The sequence below is a fragment of the Lactuca virosa genome, chromosome 1, assembly GCF_052849685.1.
Source record: "Lactuca virosa cultivar CGN04683 chromosome 1, Lactuca_virosa_CGN04683_v6, whole genome shotgun sequence".
In the NCBI taxonomy this organism is placed as follows: domain Eukaryota; kingdom Viridiplantae; phylum Streptophyta; class Magnoliopsida; order Asterales; family Asteraceae; genus Lactuca; species Lactuca virosa.
The window spans coordinates 2,973,434-2,991,482 of NC_136426.1; positions in this window are offsets into that span (position 1 = coordinate 2,973,434).

Sequence of the window (18,049 nt, forward strand, 5' to 3'; positions counted from 1 at the left end):
AGAGTACGATGCCGAATAGGGTTCGATGCCGGGCGGGGCCCGATGCCGGGATAGCCGATGCCGAGCTTGACTCGATGTAGCAGGGGCGGGGCCGAGGATATGTTATGTGATATGTGTATGGTATGTGGTAGTTGGGGAGACTCACTAAGCTTCATGCTTACAGTTTTCAGTTTTGGTTTCAGGTACTTCCACTAACAAGGGGAAGGGCTCAGGATGATCGCATGGCACACACCATAGTCTTCAGCCTGGGAGTTTTACTATGATATTTTGATATGAGATTTTGACATGTGACATATATTATGATACTTTGTGATACATGATACACGGTTTTATTTATGAGTATGGATGATTTATGTTTTAATAATGATTTGAAAACGAAACTTTTGGACCGTATTTTTGGAATGTTTCAAGTTGGTATCAGAGCCTTGGTTTGAGGGATTCCGTTACACCCTCGGGTGTGTCCAAACTCAAACTAAGGGATTTGGTATGAAAATTTTCAAAATAAAAATCATTTTTATAAAAAGAATTTTGAAAAGAGAAAAGAACTTTGAAAAAAAAGAGAAAAAGGGTGTGGTGCATGCAATCAGCCGAGCTCAAGTAAGTACTCCCAAATTACCCATACCAGTTTATGCTATGTTATGATTATTAGCTTTATGAGAACAACATGCTAGATTAGGACTAAGGATCTATGAAGGATGCCTTATGCTCCTGTTATATGTATCTCAGCTTTATGAACTGCATGCTAGTACAGATTAGTCAGGGATAGCCTGAAAGAGATATGCTTGATTATGTTTACTCGATGCTCAAATGCTGCTTGCTTTGTGCTTTTAGGAGTCTTAGTTATATTTTACTAACTAGTAAATGAATATGTTACGTTACATATTGCAAGGATTAAATAATTTCAGAAGGTTAGGTCTAGCTCTATTGTGCAGCTCTTGTGTGAGTCCAACCGTTGTAGGGTAGGATCTCTCATTCAAAGAATTATTTAGTCTTAGTAATATGTAATAATATTCACGAGCTAGTTAGGGGTAGGTAGCATGAAATTCTTATGCAGCTGATAGCGGAGAGTGGGTTGGTGATTACCCTAGGGCAAGCCTAGGAAGAGTTTAGTATGAGATCAACAGTAGTAGTAGTAGAAGGGACTTGGTGGAGTCGAGGCAGTTCTTGAGGAAAGTACGGATAGCTGTGGAAGGTAGTATGGGCCCGTACTACTGAAAGTAGAGGATCCGTACTCGAATCAGGAAAGGATGAGATGAATCCAGGAAACTTGTAGCATGTTAGATCCCTCGAGATTTGATGAGTGTACTGATGTTTTTTATGGTGTATTTTCAGTATGGTGGTTCTACATCCTAGGCCGATGGGCACTTCAGGTGAGGGATCAGGCTTGGGCTCTGGATCCGAGCAGATGGATGAGCAGACAAGGTAGTTTCTTTCATTTGAGGTTACACGTAGCATTCTATAGTAGACTCCTGTGATCTTTGGATCGGTCAAGGAGGGTATTTTAGAGCTTCTGGATGAGAAGCTGAGCGCTTTCCGCACTGAGATAGTGGCCATGATGGGGTCGCACACACTTACTTTCCGGGAGTTCATAGCATGTGGAGCTCCCGACTATCATGGGGCTCAGGACCCCATTGCTAGCAACAGGTGGTTGGCTGATGTTGCCAACGCGTTCCGTACCAGCAGGTGTCCCGAGGGGGACAAGGTCAGACTAGCGTCCTGTCTTTTGAAGGACAGGGCACATGATTGGTGGGAGGAGGTTGGGAGAGCCATTGGTGATTATACAGTGATGGATGCTATGACCTGGAGTGATTTCTCGGCCGGGTTCAGGGCCGAGTCTGCACCCGTGATCGAGGTGCAACAGTTAGCGAGGGAGTTCCAGGATCGTGAGCAGACTACTAAGACTGTGGCGGAGATCACCGCCAAGTTCAGGGAGAGGGCCCTTCTTGTTCCACAGTACGTGGCGAACGAGGAGATAAAAAAGGCCCGATATCACGAGATGTTGAGGAGCGACATACAACAGTTTGTGAGCCGTTCCAGCTGCAAGACGCTAGAAGATATGATTGCGAGAGCTCGGGAGAGGGATCTAGAATTGGAGATGGAAAGGAAGAGGAAACCTGAGGGGGTGCAGACAGAGGGTGCGGGCAAAAAGCCCAAGGTGTTAGATCATAGATCGAGGAGCCAGCAGGGCCACAGCCAGTGTGGCAAGTGCGACAAGATGCACGAGGGGGCGTGCAAGGCGGGAAGTTCAGGCGGCTTCAAGTGCGGCCGAACAGGTCGTATGAGTAGGGATTGTAGAGCTAGTACTACCACCACCACAGCAGTTTCAGATATGATTTGCTTCGATTGCAATCAGAGGGGCCACAAGAAGGCACAGTGCCCGAGTTTAGCAGCAGTGGGACAGGTGGTGGCACCAGATCCTGCCACGATGAGGATTACAGATGGCCGTCAGGGCCGAGCTGAGGCGCCCACAGCGAGGAGCAGGGCTTTTTAGCTGACTGCAGATGAGGCACGTGCGGCTCCCGATGTTGTGACGGGTATGTATTCTCTCCTTATCTCTTTATTTATTTTGATTGTCGCTCATGTTTTATGTGTTTATTTATAGGATCGCTCCTAGTGAACGGTATATCGGCTTTGGTACTATTTGACTCGGGGGCTACTCGATCTTTTGTGTCGCTCGCACTTAGCAAGCGATTTAGTAGAGCTCCGGGGGAGCTGGATTGCCCACTTGATGTAGAGATAGCCGATGATAGGACCGTCAGGGTTGCGAGGGTTCATAAAGGATGTACGCTACGGTTATTCGATCAGCCGTTTTCAGTGGATCTGGTCCCTATTCCCCTGTGTGGGAATAAGGTCATAGTGGGTATGGATTGGTTGAGCCCCAATGGGGCAGTGATTGATTGTAAGCAGCAGTTAGTAAGGGTTCGTACTCCTAGTGGGGGAGAGTTAGTGATTCAGGGCGAGAGGCCACAACGCGGACCGATCTTATGTTCAGCAGCAAGGGCGAGGCGCCACCTCTAGCAGGGTTGCGCAGGATACGTCGCCTATGTCATGGATACCTGGGATAAGGGTAAGGCGACCGTTGATGATGTACCGGTAGTGCGAGAGTACCCAGACGTATTCCCAGAGGATTTACCTGGGGTACCTCCGGAGAGACAAGTTGAGTTTAGGATTGACCTGGTTCCTGGTACGGCTCCGATAGCCAAGGCACCATATCGGTTGGCTCCTCCCGAGATGCAGGAGTTGTCGACGCAGCTGCAGGAGTTGCTAGATAAAGGTTTCATCAGGCTGAGCAGTTCACCATGGGGAGCCCCGATCCTGTTTGTAAAGAAGAAGGACGGGTCACATCGCATGTGTATCGATTACTGGGAGCTGAACAACGAGGATAGATGATTTGTTTGATCAGCTGCAGGGAGCATCTTGGTTCTCCAAGATTGATCTATGGTCAGGTTATCACCAGATGCGAGTCAGGGATGATGATGTGCAGAAGATAACTTTTAGGACTCGTTATGGTCATTATGAGTTTGTGGTGATGCCGTTTGGGCTCACCAATGCTCCATCCGCATTCATGGACCTCATGAACCGCATGTGCAGACTGATGCTGGATCGGTCTGTAATAGTCTTCATTGATGACATCTTGGTTTACTCCAAGACTCAGGAGAAGCACGAGGAGCACTTGAGGGTGGTGCTAGAGACACTGAGGAGGGAGAGACTGTATGCGAAGTTCCCCAAGTGTAAGTTCTGGTTGCGCGAGGTGCAGTTCCTTGGTCATCTTGTCAACCAGAAGGGTATTTTGGTCGATCCGGCCAAGATAGAGGCCGTGATGCAGTGGGAGATTCCGAGGTCTCCAACCGAGATTCGGAGTTTCCTAGGTCTGGCAGGGTATTATAGGAGATTTATCCAGGACTTCTCCAAGATTGCAGTTCCGTTGACCCGACTGACCAAGAAGTCGGTGGTTTTTTGCTGGGGACCTGAGCAGCAGGCAGCCTTTGAGACGCTCAGACAACGGTTGTGCAAGGCACCAATTCTCACTCTGCCAGAAGGTATAGATGACTTTGTAGTCTACTGTGATGCTTCAATCATAGGCATGGGAGCAAACTGATGCAGCGAGGTCATGTGATAGCTTATGCCTCGAGACAGTTGAAGCCTCACGAGGCTAACTATCCGATGCACGATTTAGAGCTGGGGGCAGTGGTTTTCGCCCTTAAGATTTGACGACATTACTTCTATGGGGTCCGGTGTACCATATACACGGATCACAAGAGCTTGAGGTACCTCATGGATCAACCGAATCTGAACATGAGGCAGCGTCGGTGGTTAGATGTGGTGAAGGACTATGACTGTGAGATCCTTTACCACACGGGCAAGGCCAATATTAGGGGTGTCAATTTATGACACGACACGACAAAAATACACGAAACGAAACGAAATCAGGACGAAATCAAAATTTGAATTCGTGTTCGTGTTCATAAATCGACACGAAATTGACACGATTAAGCATGTGGTTGTTGTTTTTGTCGTGTTATATATCTTTAAGTATGAACGAAATACACTAATAGTTATGTAATATTATATTTGTCGTGTCGTGTTGTCGTGTTTTAATTGGTTCGTTTTCGTGTTAATGAAAAAAAACACGACATCGTGTCGTGTCATGTTCGTGTTATACAAAACATTGTCTTGTCGTGTCGTGTCAGACAAAAACACGACACGACTGCCCGATTTGACAGCCCTAGCCAATATGGTGGCCGACGCCCTGAGCCGCAGGGTAGTAGTGGCCCCGATTAAATACATATGTCTAAGGATGACAGTGATTACTCCACTGTTGGAGCAGATTAGAGAGGCGCAGGTTGAGGGTCTGAAGGAAGAGCGCCATAAGTGTGAGAGGATTGTAGGCTGGGTGGCCTCGTTTGATTATGACAGCCGAGGGTTGCTGACCCTGCATGGGAGGGTCTGGGTTCCGTAGTTGGGCAGAGTACGGCAGGTTTGGATGGATGAGGCCCATAAGTCGAGGTTATCCATCCATCCCGGGGCGACGAAGATGTATAGAGATCTTCAACCCGATTACTGGTGACCCTGCATGAAGCGGGACGTAGTGTGGTATGTGGAGAGGTGCTTGACCTGCAGGAAGGTCAAGGCTGAGCACCAGAGAACACATGGAAAGATGCAGCTGCTAGACATTCCCGTGTGGAAATGGGAAGATATCACCATGGATTTCATTACCAAGCTCCCCATGACCGCACGTGGAGTGGATTCGATGTGGGTCATCGTGGATCGATTGACCAAAAGCGCTCATTTTATCCCGATTCAGGAGAGCATATTGGCCGAGAAGTTAGCCGAGATTTATGTGCATGAGATAGTAGCACGGCATGGGGTGCCTGTCTCGGTGGTGTCAGATCGAGACGTCCGTTTCACTTCCAGATTTTGGAAGCGATTTCACGAGGAGATGGGTACTCGTCTCCATTTCAACACTGCTTTCCACCCTTAGACCGACGGACAGAGCGAGAGGACAATACAGACTCTCGAGGACATGCTACACGTATGTGTTTTGCATTTTGTTGGCAGTTGGGATACGTATCTTCCGTTAGCGGAATTTTCGTATAACAACAGTTACCACGCCAGCATAGACCGACCTCCCTTCGAGGTGCTTTATGGGAGGAAGTGTAGGAACCCAATCTGTTGAGGTGAGGTCGGTAAGAGAGTCATGGGAAGTACTGAGGTCGTACTCAATACTACAGAGCGGATCCAGCAGGTCTGGAGCAGGCTTCAGACTGCTCAGAGTCGGCAGAAGAGTTACGCCGACAAGAGGCGTTCAAATTTAGAGTTCCAGGTGGGCGACATGGTCCTCCTGAAGGTGTCACCGTGGAAAGGTGTCATTCGGTTCCAGAAGCGGGGAAAGTTGGGCCCCAGGTACATTGGTCTGTTTAAGGTTTTGGCCCGAGTGGGTCGGGTTGCTTACCGGTTAGACCTTCCAGCAGAGCTCAGCCAGATCCATACCACTTCCCATGTTTCTCAGTTGCGGAAGTGCTTAGTGGACGATTCAACAGTGGTACCCCTTGAGTATATTCAAGTTAATGACAGCCTAAACTACATCGAGAGACCAGTGGCGATTTTAGATCGCAAGACGAAGGAGCTGAGCAAAAGAGGGTGGAGTTGGTGAAGGTGCAATGGCAGCACCGCAAGGGTTCGGAGTGGACTTGGGAGCCCGAGAAAGAGATGAGGGAGCACTACCCAGAGTTGTTTTCAGATTCAGCAGACTTCGAGGACAAAGTCTAAGACAATTGGGGGAGAATTGTAACGTCTGGTTCCTGGTACGTATTTAAATTATTAAAATGTTCATTTTATAAGAGCTACTCGGCGAGTTGGTAGCCCTAACTCGTTGAGTAGGTGCCATATTGATCGCAGGATTTAAATGGTCTACTCGATGAGTCCAAGCATGGACTCGACGAGTAGGTCCATCAGGGGGAAACCCTAATCTTCAGGGCTTGCACCCTATTTAAGCATCATAAATGGCCTCCACCCCAGCCTCTATCACCTCCAAACCCTATTATCGAAACCCTAATCCACCTTGAATGATTTGGAGCTTGTTCTTGCCATTTTTGAGTGTTGTTGTGTATTTTGAAGCTTGTGGAAGGAGAGGAAGATAGAAGGTTCAAAGGGGAAGAAGTAGATCCAGGGGCTACACTTCATTCACTTCATTTTTTGGTAATAAAGCCTCAAGCTTGATCATTATCTTCTTAGATCTATTTATGACCTCTTTTGAGGGTTTTTGGTCCAAGATTTGCTAACTTGTGGGTAAGGATTGACCCATGAGTTGTCCTTCCAGATGTAGTGCCTTAAGAGGCTATGAGGACATAAAGGTGCAAACTTTATGCCCTTAGAGTCCTCATGCAGGTGCTAAAGAAGTATTCATGGCCTTTTGAGCCCAAAAGGGCCATGCATGGAAGCAAGCTTAAGACTTTTAGTAATCATCTGATGGCTAGACCTTAAATCTAGGGTTGCATGAGTGGATTTGAGATTCTAAGGTTTTTGGACAAGATTCATGTCCTAAAGGAATTAGGGTTTTGTCTAACACCTTTAAGAAGAGTTATGAACGGGTAAAGTTGGAAACTTTACCCTTAGAATGGCCTTTCCAGTGAGCAAACGAACTAAGGAACATAAATCTGAATGGTAGGAGCTTAATCCATTGAGATGGCTCAATCAGAAAGGGGAACTCGCCGAGTCCAGGGAAGGACTCGAAGAGTTGAAGCGGGTTGTCTCGATTGTTAAGACAGCAAGAACTGGCGTGTCTGTTAAGGGACTCGACGAGTTGACTTAGTTGACCACAGTCTGAATTGTTCATGAACTCGCCGAGTTGGGTTGACTGGGAGTCGACTTTGACTTTAGACAGGGGTAAAAATGTCATTTTACCCTAATAGAGGATTAGCAGATTCTGATTAATTGTTATATCGGAATTGATAGTTGGGGAGTCGCCGGAGCCGCAGGCAGGGATTTCTCACTCGAGTCTTCAGCAGTCAGTCTTGCAAGGTGAGTTTTCTCCTGTAGGAATGGGTCTAAGGCACCAAGGCTGGCCCGTTTAGATAGTAGTAGTTCCAGACCACGGTCTGATGCCGGGCGGGGCCCGAAGTAGGGATATATGTTCTCCGGATCACGATCCGATGCCGGGGCGGTCCCGAGGAACGTTCGTATGCTTGTATGTGTCACACCCCAAAACCGGAACGACGGAAACGTTCGGGGGTGGAGGATGTCATGTTCAGTATCACAACAATGCAAAGGAGTAAACAAGCAACAACATCATCCATTGCATTAATAATATAATTTCATACAAGTGTGTTCTGTCAAGTTATATAGACACCAAAAATATACATCAAAAATAAAAGATGAGTCTTGAACGAGCTCCATCTTCTCAGAACCTGGCACCGGTACCTGTCTACTGGTGACCTGAGAATACAAGTTATTTTGAAAGAGTTTATCAGCTTTAAAGCTGGTGAGATCATAAGTATATTAGTGTCTGTATTTGTATGAAAGTGTTTGTAAGTCTGTAAAGTATAAGTTTTGTAAAAGTTTGTAATTGTTTGAACTCTCCTAGAAAACCCTATGTTTCCTACTAAAAGTAGCCTTCTACCAAGGCATCTAGTATCTGTGTGTGTGTCTCTTGTAAGAGTGTGTATTTTCCCAAATCTGACTATCATTAACCAAAAATATAGTTTTTACATTATTGTTTATTGTGTGAATATTACAAAGTAAATGTAAAGGGAAAATGAAATAGTACTGTAGTGTTGTATTAAGTAACTACTGCTGTACTAATTACTTTAAACTATTTGTTATTTAAAGTACCATGTGATCGGCCTCTATCCTGCTACCGACTCTATAGTAAAACGACGATGTAAGACGTCGTAAGAAATGATGTTTGGCACCCGTAGACTTGCAAGTCCCACTGTAGCGAGCAGCAAGGTGTAGGATAGTCAATCCAGTATAGATCTATACACAAACTCATACGCTCCCCAATTAAGGAGATTCTGGATACAAAACGGGTCATGACAGGTAGTGCCATGCTCCCGTTAAGTGGCTCACATAACTGTAAGTAATGTATATGTATATGTATATGTATGTGCTAGCTGTATTGTGTGTTCTTTCTCTGTCTAGTCTGTATGTTTTGTTTCTCATCACTGTGTATTATGTTTGTTTCTCATCACTATGTATTATGTTTGTTTCTCATCACTATGTATTATGTTTGTTTCTCATCACTATGTATTACTCGTGAATGAACTGACTCATTGTATGTTTCATTGTTCTAGTAATAGTATCTTCCTAAACTATACCTATTATAGTTTACTAGTAATGTTGTTTGTGTATATGAACATGTTTGTATACCTTTGCTACCCAAAGGCATTGAACTGAATGAAAGAAGTAACCTTTTATATCTATACACATATACATGATATATAAGTAGGATTCAAACGACCTTCGGACAAATAACCCGAATACCCTAAGTCCACAACCAAACAAGGAACAGGAAGTAAGGTGAGCTATCAGTCGTAAGTCCTTTCAGTCCTACTTATATAATTATATCCATATAGATACACAAAATATAAGTTAAAAGAGTTTAATAAAAGTATTTGATATGTAAAAGAGTTTGTAAAACAGTTTGAAGTAAAACAGTTTGATAACACAGTTTGAAAAGTAAGAAATCCACTTGTTTGGTAGTTATTAATCACATGTGATTGATATAATAACTATAATAGTTCAACTTGTATTCCCCCCCCCCCCCCATAAAAGCATTTAAAAACATCTAAAAACATTTAAAAGGTTAATTAAGGGGTATGAACTCACCTGTAGTGAGTGGTTTGGATGAACGGAAAGTATAGGATGCTAGGTGTCAAGTGAAGACTTGTACACACACGATGATCCTAGTTAACATATAATATCACATATATGTATCCAATTAGTCTTTAAACTACTAATTAACAAAGTTAAGACATCATAGGACATGTAAAACACCTTATATAAGTGCTATAAGTCCTAAGGATTGCATCTAAGTGTTGTAGGACATTGTTATTGAGTTTAGGGTTCAAGGGAACCCTTTATTTGAGTTTACGGTTTTGTGACCATAACTCATTGAGTTTACGGTCGTAAACCCATGAGTTTACGGCCGTAAACTCATGTTTCTTTGACCCTCTTGTGTTTTGAAGCCTTAAAAATCACAAGAAGCATTCCTACTTCATGTTTAAGCCTTAGGAAGGGATTAGGGCACCATTTCACTCCTTTTAGGAGTTTACGGTCCCTGGACCATTTCCCTTTGGGTTTACGGCCGTAAACCCAAATGGTTTTTGGTATTTTGATGTTTTTAAGTAATAAACACATCAAGGAATGGATCTAGGCTAGTTTCCAAGGCTTAGAAGGGACTAGGGCACACTTTGGCACCCTTTTGGGGTTTACAGTCCAAGAACATATTGGACCGTAAACATCCTTGATCCTTGGTTTCTTGGGTGTTTTGTTGATGTTTAGAAGTGTAACAAGCTCTATAATACTCTAGGATAGAAGTACTTACTAGGTAGAAGCTTGAAAATGTGCTAAAAGTCCAAGAACACTAGTGTGTGTTCTTGGTGAAACTTGAAGATCTACACTTTTGGAATGATTTCATGGATGGAATCATGTTAGATCACTAGATTAAGTAAGATATCAACTTTTTAGGGCTAGAAACACTTACAATGTTGAATATCAAGAAGAAAAGTCGATGATACTTGAGAGAGAATTGAGTTTTGGATCTTGAAATTGTGAAAAGTGATAAATAATGACTAAGTGTCATATTTATACCCTCTTTTAGGGTTTACGGCCGTAAACACCTTTGTTTAGGCCGTAAAATCCAAACTCTTGGATTTTTGGAATAATATGGTTGCACAATAAACCCTAGGGCATCCTCTCTCCTGTTATCTCCTGAAGTACTAATCTTAAAATACTCAAACTTATTCCAAAAAGCTTGAAAATTAGCAGAAACAGTTTTGACTCCTATTGAAGTGAATGGTTGTACAGAATAGAAATTTCGGGTTGTCACATCATCCCCCCGTTAGAAGGAATTTCGTCCCGAAATTAGAGTTTAAGCAAATAAGTAGTTACAAATAACTAAGTAAAAAGAAGAGGATATTTCAGTTTCATCTGTTCCTCTCGCTCCCAAGTGAATTCAGGTCCTTGCTTGGCGTTCCAGCGAACCTTCACTATCGGGATACGGCTTTGTTTCGTTTGCTTGACCTCCCGGTCTATGATCTCTACTGGTTCTTCCACGAAGTTGAGGCTCTCGTTGATTTCGATCTCGTCGAGTGGGATTACAAGAGTCTCGTCGGACAGACACTTTTTCAAGTTCGAGACGTGGAAAGTAGAATGTACGTTACTGAGTTCGCGTGGTAAGTTAAGTTTGTAAGCTACAGGGCCGATTCTGGCAAGAATATCGAAAGGCCCTATGTACCTTGGATTTAGCTTTCCACGCTTTCCGAAGCGTATCAAGCCCTTCCAGGGTGAGACCTTCAATAGAACACGGTCGCCCACCTGGAATTCCAATGGTTTCCTTCGTTTATCAGCGTAGCTTTTCTGTCGGTCTCTAGAGGCTTTCAATCGTTCACGAATCTGAACGATCTTATCTGTCGTTTCCCGTATGATCTCCGGACCCGTGAGAGTACTTTCAGGAACTCGTCCTTTAGCTAACTGGGTATCACCCACCTCAGCCCAGCACAGAGGGGATCTGCACTTCCGGCCATAGAGTGCCTCGAATGGAGCAGCCTTTATGCTCGTGTGATAACTGTTGTTGTAGGAAAATTCGACAAGGGGTAAATGAGTATCCCATGCTTTCCCAAAGTCGATCACACAGGCTCGCAGCATATCTTCCAAGGTTTGGATAGTCCTCTCACTTTTCCTGTCTGTCTGTGGATGGTAGGCTGTACTCATGTCCAACCTAGTTCCTAGAGAACTTTGTAACGACTGCCAGAACCTCGAAGTGAATCTACTATCGCTGTCTGAGATAATGGATATGGGAACACCGTGCAGTCATACAATCTCCCTAATGTAAGTTCTTGTAAGTTTCTCCATCTTTTCTGTTTCCTTGATAGACAGGAAGTGTGCGGACTTGGTCAATCTGTCGACGATGACTGATATGGTATCAAGTCCACCCGTTGTCTTGGGCAACTTGGTTATGAAATCCATAGTGATCCGCTCCCACTTCCATTCCGGTATCTCTGGCTATTGCAGTAGACCGGAGGGTTTCTGGTATTCGACCTTGACCTTGGCTCAAGTAAGGCATTTACTCACGAAGGTAGCAATCTCTGCTTTCATGTTAGGCCACCAGTATAACTTTTTAAGATCCAGATACATCTTATCTGAACCCGGGTGGACGGAATAACGAGTGTTGTGCGCCTCGTTCATGACCAAGTCTCTGAAACCACCGCGTTTCGGGGTCCAGATCCGATCCATGAGAAAATAAGCTCCGCCACCCTTAGCCTCCAAGTTCTTATCCATCCCTCTTAGGGATTCACCCGCCACATTTTCAGGTTTCAAAGCGTCGAGCTGAGCCTCCTTAATTTACGTGGACAAGTGTGAATGGATAGTCATAGTCAATGATTTGACTCTACGACCAGAATATTCTTTCCGACTTAGGGCGTCAGCTACTACGTTGGCTTTACCCGGATGATAACGAATTTCGCATTCGTAATCACTGAGTAGCTCGACCCACCGTCGTTGTCTCATGTTGAGCTCTTTCTGGTTGAATATATGTTGTAGGCTCTTGTGGTCTGTAAAGATTGTGCTCTTTGTACCGTACAGGTAGTGTCTCCAGATATTCAGAGCAAACACAACTGCTCCTAGCTCAAGATCGTGGGTAGTGTAGTTGACCTCATGTGTCTTTAGCTGTCTCGAGGCATAGGCGATGACCTTACCTCGCTGCATCAGAACACATCCGAGTCCTTGATTTGACGCATCGCAATAGACAACGAAGTCTTCTATCCCTTCGGGGAAGGATAGTATTGGTGCGGTGCACAAGGCTCTTTTGAGCGTTTGGAACGCTCTCTCCTGCTTCTCTTCCCAATCAAAGGCCACGCCCTTCTGGATCAGTGTCGTAAGAGGTTTCGCAATGCGGGAGAAGTTCTGAATGAACCTGCGATAGTAGCCAGCGAGACCTAGAAATTGACGAATTTCTGTAGGCGTCTTCGGTGCTGACCAGTTCTCAATGACTTTAATTTTGGAAGGGTCCACGTGTATTTCCTCTTCGCTAACCACGTTCCCTAAGAATTCGACTCGTCGGATCCAAAATTCGCATTTTGAGAACTTCGCATAGAGCTTCTCCGAACGAAGGGTTTCTAAGACTAGTCGTAGATGTTGACTATGCTCCTCCTTACTACGAGAGTAGATAAGTATGTCATCGATGAAGACGATGACAAACTGATCCAAGTAAGGACGACACACCCTATTCATTAAGTCCATGAATACTGCAGGTGCGTTTGTTAATCCGAACGGCATCACTACGAATTCGTAGTGCCCATAACGAGTTCGGAAGGCTGTCTTCGGAACATCCTCCCCTAGCACTCGTAGTTGATGATATCCGGACCTTAAGTCGATTTTTGAAAAGAAGTTCGCCCCTTGAAGTTGGTCAAATAAATCGTCAATACGAGGCAAAGGATAACGATTCTTGACGGTCAGTTTGTTGAGCTCCCTGTAGTCGATGCACATACGAAACGATCCGTCTTTCTTCTTGACGAACAAGACTGGAGCTCCCCAGGGTGAGAAGCTTAGTCTTATAAAGCCCTTGCTGAGCAGTTTGTTAAGTTGACAGGACAGTTCTTGCATCTTTGCAGGTGCTAGACGATAGGGCGATTTGGCTACGGGGGTAGCCCCGGGAACTAAGTCGATTCTGAACTCGACTTGACGTTGCGGAGGTAATCCTGGGAGTTCTTCTGGAAAGATGTCGGGAAAGTCGCGTACTACTGGAATGTTCTGAATGTCTTTCGTTTCTTGACTCACATCGACCACATGAGCAAGGAATGCGCGACATTCCTTTCGCAAGAATTTCTGAGCTTGAATGCTCGAGATGATACGAAGGTTCGTGCCGGGTTTGTCGCCATATACTACTAGAGTTTCGCCAGACGACAGATTAAGGCGTACAGCCTTTTCGTAACACATGATGTCGGCACGATGAAGACTCAACCAATCCATGCTGATAATGACGTCGAAACTTTTAATAGGAACCGACATGAGGTCGATCGAAAATGAATGGCTATCTAGTGTTAGGGTACACCCTATGAATATACTGCTAGTGCTCTCTGTCTTTCTATTAGCCATTTCTACAGTGAACGGTTCTTTAAGTGCTCGTGATTTTTGCTTAAGTAAATGAGCAAATTTTTGATTCATGAAACTCCTCTCCGCTCCACTATCAAACAGAATGCATGCATAAGAGTTATCGAGGACAAACGTACCAGTGACCACTGTGGGGTCAGCAACCGCTTCCTCGTGGCCTATGGCCAGAACTCTTCCCACTCCACCGGCATTCCCTGCCTTCGGGCAGTTCCTTTTGTAGTGGCCCACCTCGCCACAACCGTAGCAAGTTTGGCTCACACCATCGCCGGGGACTTGGGTGATTGGCCTCGCCGGAGCTTTGTAGAAACGGGCAGTGTGCCCCTTCCTGTTGCAGTTCAAACACTGCATTTCCCGGCAGGCTCCTACGTGGTGGAAGTTGCATTTGTTGCACTTAGGCAAACTTCCAGCGTACTGCTTTACCGGAGCAGCAGCGGCAGGTGCTATCGCAGCATGAACTGCCACGACCTGCTGCTTTTTGGCAGCCTTTGTCTTTCTCTTGTCATCCCAAAACTTCCGCTTGGAATCAGCGGTTCTGACGGGTTCTGAGATGGCCAGGGTTGTTGTTGCGGCCGGGGTACGAACCCCATGGTCTATGAGCCGCTGTGCCAATCGCTTGGCACTATCAAATGTAGTGGGGTTTGAAGCCAAAACATTTCCCTGGAATGGAGGCACCAGCCCCATATGTATCTTTCAATCTTCTTCCCCTCTGTATGAACCATGTTGGGACAGAGGGCCACCAGTTCACAGAACCTGGCGGTGTAGGAGACTATGTTGGAGCCCTTCATGGTTAGGCTCCACAGTTCTTCCTCTAGCTTTTGGATTTCGCCCCTCGGGCAATACTCCTCAACCATTAGCTCTCTCAGAGCTTCCCAGCCCATAACATTTGCCACTATAAGGGATAGTGACTTGACATGGCTATTCCACCATGTTAGGGCTTTTGACTCAAAGGTGCAAGCAGCAAACTTGACCTTGCTCCCTTCTGGACAGGAGCAGATCTCGAAAACCGATTCGGTCTTCTCGAACCATTGCGAGAGGGCAATGACTCCGCCAGTCCCTTTAAAGGACAATGGTTTGCAGTTTATGAAGTCCTTGTAGGAGCACTCTCTGGAGCGCACATAGATTTCACCATGAGTAGATAGGACAGGGGTTCCTCCTCCAGTGGAACCAGAAGAATGATATTGTGCCATGGCTGTAGCCACAGCCGCAGCTACAGCAGCATTCAGGGCTGCCGTGTCGAATTGAGGAGCAGGTGGTGTCGGTGCGGGAGGATCGCGTCTTGTCGATTTACGTGGAGGCATCTTTTAACTATAAGTTTAGATTGATGAAGATATTGATAAGAATTTAATAGGAAGTAGATAAGAATGACTCATGGACTAACTCTCCATAGTCCAACAACACAAATGAATAACACAATCGATTGTAAACGAAAGCATTTGGATATAATTTCCATGAGATTAGATATCTGTCAATAATACTGGGATTACAGATGTAATGAGTTCGGGAAAAATGACCAAGAAGTAGGTCTTACATCAACCAAGATGGAAAAATTTGACAGACTACTACCAAATCAAGACCTAACGGGTCTAAGATTTACAAAGATAGGAAATTAGACTAGAGTTTTTACACTAACTAGGTTACATCCAAAAGAGAAGTCGATGAGACTCTAACGGCGACGAGAACTACTAGAGTGAGTTCTTGAATCCGACAGTAGACGTTTTATGTCTCTCACGCGCCTATCAGATCTTGCTTGCTGAGCTCAAAGTTCCCAGACTTCAGCTTGGGTTTCAGCAAGTTCCCTCTATAGAACTGCATTGCGGACCTGAGTCCTTTCATGAGCAGACTCTAGTTGGCGAATGCGGACAGTGTTAACGCCAGAGTTGGCATCAATCTCCACAACTCGGTCGATAGCTGCTCGACCTTGCTCAGTGTTCCGAGCAATCCTACGGACCATGATGGGTAGGACCCTGTCAGCTGAACCTCCCTCGGTGAGGTTGTAAAAGCTTCTGTCTCCATTATAGGGAATGGGTTGACCCTGTTCCTGACTCCATCTGTTCAAGTTTGTGGCCCACAGAGGAGTGGGTCCTTGAAATGCTGGACGAGGGTTCAGGTTTGGGTCTTGAGCAGCTGGGGGTAGGTTGTTGACTTCAGGCTCTGAGTCAGAACCATCAGAAAAGCCTTCAGCTTCATGATCATCCAAAGGGATTGGGTGATCATCTTCTGGCTCTTCTCCCAGCCATCCTGCATTGCCGTTGTAGGGGTAGTACGGGTCTCCGGGAAAATAGAATCCAGCCATTATATCTACGTGAGAAAAGGGATAAGGAAATAATCAATAGACGAAGTAACTAGATAATTATAAGATGATCTTTATCAGTTACTCCAACATTTGCGTAGTGCATACCAGTCATATGTAACCTAGACAGGATAGACCTTCGAATAAGTGACCCTAACTCTAAGCCCACAACCAAACAAGGAACAGGAAGTAGAGCAAATATCACAGATTCTAAGTCTATGCCATCCTAGTTACCTATAACCTTAATGTATCCACCCCGCAACTATTGACATACCAATAAAGACCTTTTTAGTTCTCAGATATGTAATTAATAGTCACACAAAATACTCCTATAGTATTTTAAGTTTATGTTCTGTTCTACTGTTCTCGTTGTAGTAGTGTTGGTAAGTTTTTAGACTTGTTGCAACCTCACAACCATACTTAGGCACATGCTAATCACTCCTCGGATAATGTAGTTGATCAGGCTACATCTTCCCAGGGTTGACCATATGTCTCTAAGTCTACTTGTGCTGTCCAACAATCATAATACTTTTGTTCTGTCCTAGTGACACTGATTTTAGTATGAATGCAGGTATGTATACTTAGTTAAATATTTTATTATTTAAAAGTATAAAATCTTTATCAGAGTATTTTAATCCCACTGTGTTTATAGTTCGTATATCTTTTATGGGTTGATACACTCGATTCACTATAAACAATGCTCTGATACCAATCTGTCACACCCCAAAACCGGAACGGCGGAAACGTTCGGGGGTGGATGACGTCATGTTCAGTATCACAACAATGCAAAGTAGTAAACAAACAACAACATCATCCATTGCATTAATAATATAATTTCATACAAGTGTGTTCTGTCAAGTTATATAGACACCAAAAATATACATCAAAAATAAAAGATGAGTCTTGAACGAGCTCCATCTTCTCAGAACCTGGCACCGGTACCTGTCTACTGGTGACCTGAGAATACAAGTTATTTTGAAAGAGTTTATCAGCTTTAAAGCTGGTGAGATCATAAATATATTAGTGTCTGTATTTGTATGAAAGTGTTTGTAAGTCTGTAAAGTATAAGTTTTGTAAAAGTTTGTAATTGTTTGAACTCTCCTAGAAAACCCTATGTTTCCTACTAAAAGTAGCCTTCTACCAAGGCATCTAGTATCTGTGTGTGTGTCTCTTGTAAGAGTGTGTATTTTCCCAAATCTGAATACCATTAACCAAAAATATAGTTTTTACATTATTGTTTATTGTGTGAATATCACAAAGTAAATGTAAAGGGAAAATGAAATAGTACTGTAGTGTTGTATTAAGTAACTACTGCTGTACTAATTACTTTAAACTATTTGTTATTTAAAGTACCATGTGATCGGCCTGTATCCTGCTACCGACTCTATAGTAAAACGACGATGTAAGACGTCGTAAGAAATGACGTTTGGCACCCGTAGACTTGCAAGTCCCACTGTAGCGAGCAACAAGGTGTAGGATAGTCAATCCAGTATAGATCTATACACAAACTCATACGCTCCCCAATTAAGGAGATTCTGGATACAAAACGGGTCATGACAGGTAGTGTCATGCCCCCGTTAAGTGGCTCACATAACTGTAAGTAATGTATATGTATGTGCTAGCTGTATTGTGTGTTCTTTCTCTGTCTAGCCTGTATGTTTTGTTTCTCATCACTGTGTATTATGTTTGTTTCTCATCACTATGTATTATGTTTGTTTCTCATCACTATGTATTATGTTTGTTTCTCATCACTATGTATTATGTTTGTTTCTCATCACCATGTATTATGTTTGTTTTTCATCACTATGTATTACTCATGAATGAACTGACTCATTGTATGTTTCATTGTTCTAGTAATAGTATCTTCCTAAACTATACCTATTATAGTTTACTAGTAATGTTGTTTGTGTATATGAACATGTTTGTATA